Raw genomic sequence first — 9,283 nt, 5'->3', positions numbered from 1 at the left:
ACCGAGCTCGAAGATGACTCTTCCTGTGAAAAACTTGTTTTTTTTAAATTTGTTGAAGGCTTCTAAGGCTTCATCATAATATTGGAAAGCATGAAAGTAGCTACCCTCGACTCCAACAAGCATTTTAACATACTCAGACCAACTTTTGTATATTCCCGGCTTCTTACCACAAAAAAATAACAAACACCATAGATTTGAGTTTTTGTTTACCTTCAGCAGATTTTTCAAATTCATCGAACGCCGATATGGCCGCATCGTGAGACTTGAAAGACTGGAGATGCTACGCTTAACTCCGATAACCATAGGAGAACATTCACTCCATGAGTAGTATATTCCTGGCCTTTTACCAAAAAATACAACATATACTTTGGAAGCACTATTCTTCTTTGAATGCATCCTTAATCTATTAACTAAAAGTTAGAAGAACATAGGAGTTTAAATGAAGGTTTGTTTAAGAATGGGTTTCGACCATCTTGGATTTGTTTAAGTAGGGTATCATGTGTTTAAATAGTAGGGCTTTGAAGACCTACTAAAAATATACGAAATACACACTCAAATACTAAAGATATATGAAATACACAATTAAATACATGTATATAGATGAATTATTTTGAATTATATGGGTGTGTACTACCAAAAAAAAAGGATGGAAATACATTAAAAAAAATAAAAAGCTTTATGGAAAATAGGGTTTGAACCCTTGAGATCTTACATGTATTGGGAAGACAAATATTTAATGGTGGGAGAGAAATATTGCCTAATATTTAAGGTTACTGAAAAGGCATTTTGGATATAAGAATACACCAAAAACCCTAATTATTGCCTAAAATTACCTAAATAACCCCATTTGGGTTAATCTGGCCAAAATCAGTGTGGCAAAAGGATTTTTCGTAAGAGAAATTGGTGGAAGAACTTCGAAATTTCCACAACAATGGACGGATGTGTTGAAATCTGGGACCAGCCAGAGGAAATTGTCTTGAGCTGATGAAATTGAAGCTTCACCAGAGCTAAATGCAAAGGGATCCAATTGGGATAATTTTGACATTGCTAAGGTAACAAATGCCGGATTTAAGCTTGAATTTGTTGCTCCTGAAATTCATGAGGCATCGCCTGTTTGTGAAATTGAAACAGAGGACATAAGTTCTGAGATAGATTACTGGAAACCGACTATTGTGTGTTATGTTCTTACACCTACCATTCTCAGTATTGAATGGGCATGTACGCAGACTTTGGGGCAAACATGATATCAATAAGGTGTCTATGTCGAAAAATAGCATCGTGTTGGTAAGATAATGTAGGGAAGAATAAAGTACTGCAAGGAGGGATCTATCACTTTGATAACAAACCAGTTATAGTGAAAGCTTGGCATCCAGGATGGAATTCACAAGGGAAGAATTATGCACAGTTCTTATATGGGTTAAGCTGTTTGGGTTGGACTTTAAATATTGGAATCCTAAATGTTTGAGTAAAATTAAGAGTCTAATAGGGAGGCCATTGATGGCTGATATTCATACATAAAAGAAAATGGGATTGAGCTTTGATAGACTTCTCGTTGAGGTTAAGATGGACATTCAGCCACCTGCCAAAGTACTTTTTAAGAATAAGAAAGGGCTGCTCGTGGAGCAAAAAGTGTAGTATGATTGGAAGCCTATATTGTGTAAACTGTGTAAGAAATATGGACATGATGATCAAGTGTCTAGGGAAAAGAAGGTACAACAACCAGCAGTTACTAAGGTACAAAGTGGAGATGATTAAGTGGTAATAGAACAAGCAAAGGCTAATGAAACAGGTGCTAGACAAATGGCAGAGGAGAAAACTTCAACTGGACCAAAAGTTACTAACTTACCACAGGCTAGGAAGACAAAGCAGGTTGGGTTACACCTATGAATATGGCTAAACAAACAACTAGACATGTATGCCAAGAGAATAGAGTAGGAGGAACCATAACAACTTTCAAGTCTTGGAGACTGAGGATATTAATAAAGATAAAGATGTTTAACAGAGTAATAGGACTGCTAAGAACGTGGGATGGAAAACCACGCCTCCCGGTGGGACATGGATAGCAAATGTACTGGAATGTTAGGAGTATGAATATCCCTAACAAGCAAAAGGAGATAAAACTCCTTTGTAATCAAGAAGATGTAGGTTTGATAGCTATGTTGGAGACAAAAATAAGACTGAAAAAATAGACCAAGTTGCCAGTAGACTATTTGGTGATTGGGATTGTATAATAAATCTGAGTGAGCACTATAATATGAGAATATGGGTGGCTTGGAGGCATGATTGTTTCAAGGTTGACTTGCTGACTAAGAATGCATAAGTAGTTACCTGCTAGGTGAATCATGTTAGCATGCACATTTGTGTTGACAATAGTATATGCTTTTAATACTAAGGAAGAAAGAAGAAGCTTATGGTGCTATTTAGAAACAATGAGTAGGGGTGTGAATAGCCCATGCATAGCTATGGGTGATTTCAACTCTGTCTTGAACTTTGAAGATAGAATAGGAGGGAACTCCATAACAATGGATGAGATTGAAGATTTTCACCAGTGTGTAGAGAACTGTGAGCTAATAGAATTGACTACAAGTGGAAACAAGTATACCTAGAATGACAAACATAGAGACAGTAGGATTTTATCCAAGATCGTCTGGTGTTTATCAACTCAAATTGGCTTAATTCTATGCCTAGTTTCAGTGCACAATACCTGAATGAAGGAATAAGTGATCATTGTCCACTCAAGCTAACTCCTCTTAATGCACGCAAGAGAGCTAAAGCAGCCTTCAAGTATTGCAATGTGTGGGCTTCTCATCCTAACTTTCTAGAGGTGGTGAAGGAGATATAAAACCAGCCAGTGCAAGGCTACAACATGTTTAAAGTAGCGAGGAAGTTAAAAATATTAAAATATAAGTTGAAGGATCTAAATAGAAGGTACTTCAACAACATTATAGCTATTGCTGATGAAGATAGACTGGCCCTTGCCAGAGCACAAGCATCAATACATAGTAACACCTTGGATACAAGACTGCAGGAAGAAGAACAGAAGAGGTTTTACAATTTCATGAAATCTTCCTATCTTGCTGAAGTTTTCCTGCAACAAAGGAGTAAAGCTACATGGATTAAATTGGGTGATGACAATAACATATACTTCTTTTCTGTGATCAAACACAGGAAATTACAACGAGCCATAATTTAGTTAACAGATAATCAATAGAGGGTACAAACTGACCAAGAAGACACAACAACAATCTTTGTGGGATTATTATCAGGAGCTTCTAGGGACAAGAGGTAGGAATAGGGTACAAGCCTTTCAGAGTTTCTTGAGAAATGGGCAGACATTGACAACTGCAAAACAACTACAGTTAGTTTGGCCATATACAACTGTTGAGGTTAAGGCTGCCATGTTTAGTATAGAGGAGACCAAGAGCCCTGGTCCAGATGGCTATGGGAGTGGATTCTACAAAGCCTCATGGTCCATTATCGGGGAAGAGGTGACAAATGCTATATTGGAATTTTTTGAGAATGGTCAGCTGCTTACACAGATTAGTTCCACTATCATTGCTCTTATTCCAAAGGTAGACAACCCCCTATTGGTTAGTCAATTTAGGCCTATATCATGTTACAATATCATCTACAAGTGCATTTCTAAGATCATTTGTAAGAGATTAAGGAAAGCCATCTCAGTGCTTATTGGTGATAATCAAGCAGCATTTATTGAAGGGAGTCACTTATTAACAATGTACTTATCTGTCATGACTTACTCAAGCATTACAACAGGAAGACTACTTCAAGGTGTTTGATAAAAATTGATCTAAAAAAAGCCTATGATATAGTTAGCTGGGAGTTTCTAGAAGAGTTACTCAAAGGCTATGGATTTCCCATACTATTTGTACAACTGATCATAATGCGTGTTACAACTACTATATTTATAATTAAAGTAAATGGTGTTTGATATGGCTATTTTCAGGGGGGAGAGAGGACTCAGGCAAGGAGACCCATGTCTCCACTTTTATTTGTGCTGGTTATGGATTACCTAACTGGAGTGCTAAGGAGAATGAGTTATCTCCCTGATTTCCAGCACCATCCTATGTGCAAGAGTACAAAGCTCACTCACCTCATCTTTGCAGATGACTTGATGTTGTTCTGCAAAGGCAATATCAAGTCCATACACAGGCCGGTGGAGGTTGTCACCATCTTCAAGCTTGGGCAAATACACACAATGATCGTATTTGCTTCTCTTGTACCCTTGCCGCAACATAAACTTGTCAAATCGCTTGTACCATTATCTAGAAGATTGTTTCAATCCGTACAATGATTTTTCAAGTTTGCATACCATATTTTCTTTTCTAGCAACTTTGAATCCTTCTGGTTGAGTCATATTGATTTTCTCCTCTAAGTTTCCATGTAAAAATACAGTTTTTACATCTATCTGAACTAGTTCCAAATCCAATTGTGCTACCAAAGCCAATATAATTCTAATGGAGGAATGTTTTACAACTGGAGAAAATACTTCATTGTAATCAATTCCCTCCTTTTGAGCATATCCTTTGGCCAACAATCTTGCTTTGTAGCGACCATCTTCTTCGTTAGGAAATTCTTCTTTCTTTGCAAATACCCATTTGCACCCAATTGCTTTCTTTCCATTCGGAAGATTGGCCAATCTCCATGTATGATTCTGATAAAGGGATTGTATTTCATCATTCATGGCAATCCTCCATTTATCTTCTTCTGAACTTTGGAATGCGTCTTTATAAGTGGTAGGAACATCATCAGCTACAATCGAGGCGACACAAGCAACTGTCTCTATAAGACGAACATGTTTTGTTATTGTCCTTTTAGCCTGCTAGTTGCAATTGATTCAAGTTGTTGTTGAGGTTCCTGAGTTGGAATCTCCCTCTCTACTGGCTCTTCTTCCAGAGGATAATCTTAATTTGTTTCCTCATCTGCTTCTTGTGTAGGAAAAATAAATTTTCCCTCAAACTCCACCTGCTTAGAAGCACCTTCATTTTGTTTGGTATCTTCTGTTACCTTATTTACCATAGCAGATTCATCAAAGGTAACATCCCTACTGAATATTACTTTCTTTGTCATAGGACACCATAAGCGATATCCTTTGACTCCAGAAGTAATCCCCATAAAAATAGCCTTCTTTGCCCTTGGATCCAATTTTGACGCTGTCACATGATAATATGCAGTTGAGCCAAACATGTGCAAAGAGTCATAATATATAGTAGGCTTTCCATACCATTTTCCAAATGGTGTCTTGCCATCAATAGCAGCAGATGGTAAGCGATTAATGAGGTGACATGCATATGTAATTGACTCAACCCAAAATTTTTTGTCTATGCCAGCATTGGACAACATACACCGTACTTTCTCCAGCAAGGTTCGGTTCATACGTTCTGCCACTCCATTCTGTTTTGGTGTATGTCTGACAGTGAAGTATCGGACAATGCCATCATTTTCACAGACCTTATTGAAATGATCATTTTTGTATTCACCTCCATTGTCCGTGCGAATACACTTGATCCTCCTGCCTGTTTGATTCTCTACCATCATCTTCCATTTAAGAAAAATTCCCAACACTTTATCTTCGCTCTTCATTGTATACACCTACACTCTTCAGGAAAAATCATCAACAAAGGTTACAAAATAGTGCTTCCCACCCAATGAAGGTGTTTAGGAAGGACCCCAAACATCTGAATGTACATAATCCAAAATGCCTTTAGTATTATGGATCGTTGTACCAAATTTAACCCTTGTCTGTTTCCCTTTGACATAATGCTCGCAAAACTCCAAGTTGCAAGCCTTTACTCCTTTTAACAATCCTTGATCTGATAGAGTTTTCAAGGATTTTCCTCCAGCATGTCCCAAGCGCATGTACCATATCCTGGTTGCTTCTGCCTCTTTTTCGTCACTGGATGTTATTGTCGCTGTCCCAATAACTATACTACCGCGATAACGGTACATGTTATTGTTCTTCTGATTGGCCTTCATTACCACTAGTGCACCAGAACATACTCTCATCACTCTATTTTCTGCAATGATTTTGAACCCTTTTGATTCTATGGCTCCCACAGAGATGAGATTTTTCTTCAAACCCGGTACATATCGAACATCTGTTAATGTTCTGATCATTCCATCATGGTTCCTTAATCGTATTGAACCAATGCCATATGAGGTAAGAGGGCTGTTATCCGTTGTGTGGACGACTCCATATTCTCCTTCTTGAAAATCCACGAACCAGTCCCTGTTGGGACACATATGATAGCTACAAGCCGAGTCTATCAACCATATGTCTGATGATGTTGATGACTATGTTGTAACTAATGAGAAGTCTGAATCATCACCATCAACTACATTTGATTCCATAATGGCCTTTCCATTGTTATGTTTGGCCTTATTCTTCAACTTCGGACAGTCTTTCTTCTAGTGCCCCTTTTCTCGACAAAAGATACATTCATCTTTGCTAGGTCTAGATATTGACTTGGATCTTCCTTTCTTTGTCCTCGTTTGATTTTGAGGATGACCCCTCACAACCAGTGCTTCTCCTTCTTCGCCCTTCTGTTTTTCTCCATTTCTTTGTTCATAGCTGTACAAAGCCCAACAAACTTCTCTGAGAGAAATTTCGTCATTCCCATGGAGTAGATTAGTTTCAAGGTGCTCGTACTCATCAGGAAGTGACCCCAACAACATCAAGGCCAAGTCACCATCATCAAAAGTTACATCCATATTTTGCAAATCTGTGATCAACTTATTGAAATTGGTGATATGTTCATTCATCGTGGTACCAGGAACATAGGTGAAGCAAAACGGTCTCTTCTTCATGTACAATTTATTTTGACTGTTTGTCTTCAAAAATTTATCCTCTAGTGCTTTCCATAATTTACTTGAAAAAGTTTCCTTTGTGTATGGATATTTCTGCTCTCTAGCAAGGTAGGATAGAATGGTACCGCAAGCAACACGGTTGATAATTCTCCAATAACATTTGGTCTTTTTTCTTCAATGCAAAGATCTAGCCCTTGTTGAAAAAGGATATCTAGAACCTCGCCTTGCCACATCCCAAAATGTCCTGACCCGTCAAAAATTTCTACCGCAAATTTTGCATTTGACATAATTCTTTTCATAAGGGAAGATGCCAATGATGATATATTGTTGTGTCACGACCCGGATTTCCTACCCTTGGGAGTCGTGATGATGCCTACTAATATGAGCTAGGCAAACCAATTCTTAACTTCCACTTCATTAACAAATTACTTCTTTTAACAATTATCAGTGATAGCATGAAAACAGTGGAATTAAATAAATAAGCAAAAGACCTAAATTAAATAAGCTGAACAATAATGCGAAAGTCAACATATGCCTCTACCCAAGAACCGGTGTCATATCACTCACGAACTACTAAGAGTACTAAATACAACCGTTTGAAAGAAATATGACACTGTTTGTCTCAAATATATGAGATAATAGAATGAAATATAAGATAGAGGAGACGCCGGGCCTGCAGGCACCTGCAAGGCTACCTTGGTGTCTCGGTAGACTGAAGGCTGGCTCCCGTGCTATTGCTGCTGTCCAATACCTGGATTTGTGCAAAAGAGCACAGAGTGTAGTATCAGCACAATCGACCCCATGTGCTGGCAAGTGCCTAGCCTAACCTCGGCGAAGTAGTGACAAGGCTAGGACCAGACTACCAAATAACCTATGCAGTTCAAATATCTATATGTACAGCAGAAAAGAAATACAGGAAATAATCAGTCAATGTGGGAAGGGAAAACATGCTGTGGGGAGGTAACAGTTCCAAATAGAAAACCTCAATAAAAGAAAGAAATAACAAAGCCAGAATATCAACAAGAATCAGAATTCAACGATTTGCACGGCATCACCCTTCGTGTTTTTACTCTCGTCCTCACCCAAACAATATTTATAATAATGTGCACGACATCACCCTTCGTGCTTTTACTCTCGTTCTCACCAAATCAATCGTATCATAATAATGTGCCCAGCATCACCCTTCGTGCTTTTACTCTCTTTCCTCACCACATAGTCAATGAATACCGGTACAAAATGGTATATCGTACGACATGGCATCACCCTTCGTGCTTTACACTCTTTCCTCACATTAGCAAACAATGCACGACATCACCCTTCGTGCTTTAACATTCTTCCTCACCCAAACAACAATCACAAACAAAGGGGCAAGGGATTAAACAAATAATAATAATAGAAATCCCGGCAAGGGAATACAATTAAACAGCTAAGTCCCGGCAAGGGAACAATATCAATAAATCTCAACATCCCGGCAAGGGAGATAATCAACAAAGCAACAAACATCCCGGTAAGGGAACAATTCAATAACTCTTTCTCTTTCTTTCACTTCTTACTTTATAACTCACTTTACCACTTGAGCCAATGCTCCAAAGGGTTCCATTTATCTCATATACTTTCACAATTCGTATTACCACTCGAGCCAATGCTTCTCAAAGTTCAAAGATCACAATTTCTTTCACATGCTTTTTACAACATATAGAAATGATCATTAAGGTATGAAAGATACAACAAGATCAGGATATTCGCAATGTAAAGACTCACGGTCATGCTAAACACCAACGTATAGATACTCGTCACCATGTCTATACGTCGTACTCGACAATTAGCACATAGCAAATAAGACTCAACTCCTAATCCCTCAAGCTAAGGTTAGACCAAACACTTACCTCGAAGCTTTAAACACCACTCATGCCTCAATTATAACTTTACCCCTTGATTCCACCACCAATCTTCTCGAATCTAGTCACAAGTTACTTAATTACATCAATAAGTGCTAAATGAATCAACCCAATGCATGAAAATGAGTTTTCCCAAAGTTTTACCCAAAAAGTCAAAATCACCCCCAGGACCACGTGGTCGAAACCCGAGGTTCGGACCAAAACGCGATTACCCATTCCCCCACGAATCCAAATGTACAATTTGTTTTGAAATCGGACCTCAAATTGAGGTCCAAATCCCCAATTTTTTGGAAAACCTAGGTTCTACCCAAAACACCCAATTTCCCCATGAAAATCTTTGATTTTTAAGTTGAAACCATGTTAAAAGATGTTAATGATTGAAGAAAACTAGTTAAAAATGACTTAAAATTGATTTGGAGAAGAAAGGTTGTTTGAAAAATTGTCTCTTATGATTTTGGGGTTTTGAAAAGTGAGAAATAACTGAAAATCCCGTCTATTTATACCCCTCTCAGACCCTCATCGTGGACCGCATAAAAAGGACCGCGGCTGCGGAGCTCCAC

General features: G+C 38.2%; 1 long non-coding RNA gene across 1 annotated transcript; it reads left to right on the top strand.

The window, feature by feature from the left end:
• The first annotated feature begins 892 nt into the window (after positions 1-892).
• LOC142164612 (uncharacterized) lies at positions 893-4,344 on the top strand. Its single transcript, XR_012695415.1, has 2 exons — positions 893-3,572; positions 3,965-4,344. It is a non-coding gene; the product is annotated as an uncharacterized LOC142164612 (long non-coding RNA).
• Positions 4,345-9,283: the final 4,939 nt, after the last annotated feature.

The sequence above is a fragment of the Nicotiana tabacum genome, chromosome 10 (genome assembly GCF_000715075.1).
Source record: "Nicotiana tabacum cultivar K326 chromosome 10, ASM71507v2, whole genome shotgun sequence".
Classification (NCBI taxonomy): Eukaryota; Viridiplantae; Streptophyta; class Magnoliopsida; order Solanales; family Solanaceae; genus Nicotiana; species Nicotiana tabacum.
Note: the sequence above shows the minus strand (reverse complement) of the source record. Positions and strands in the feature narration are given on the sequence as shown.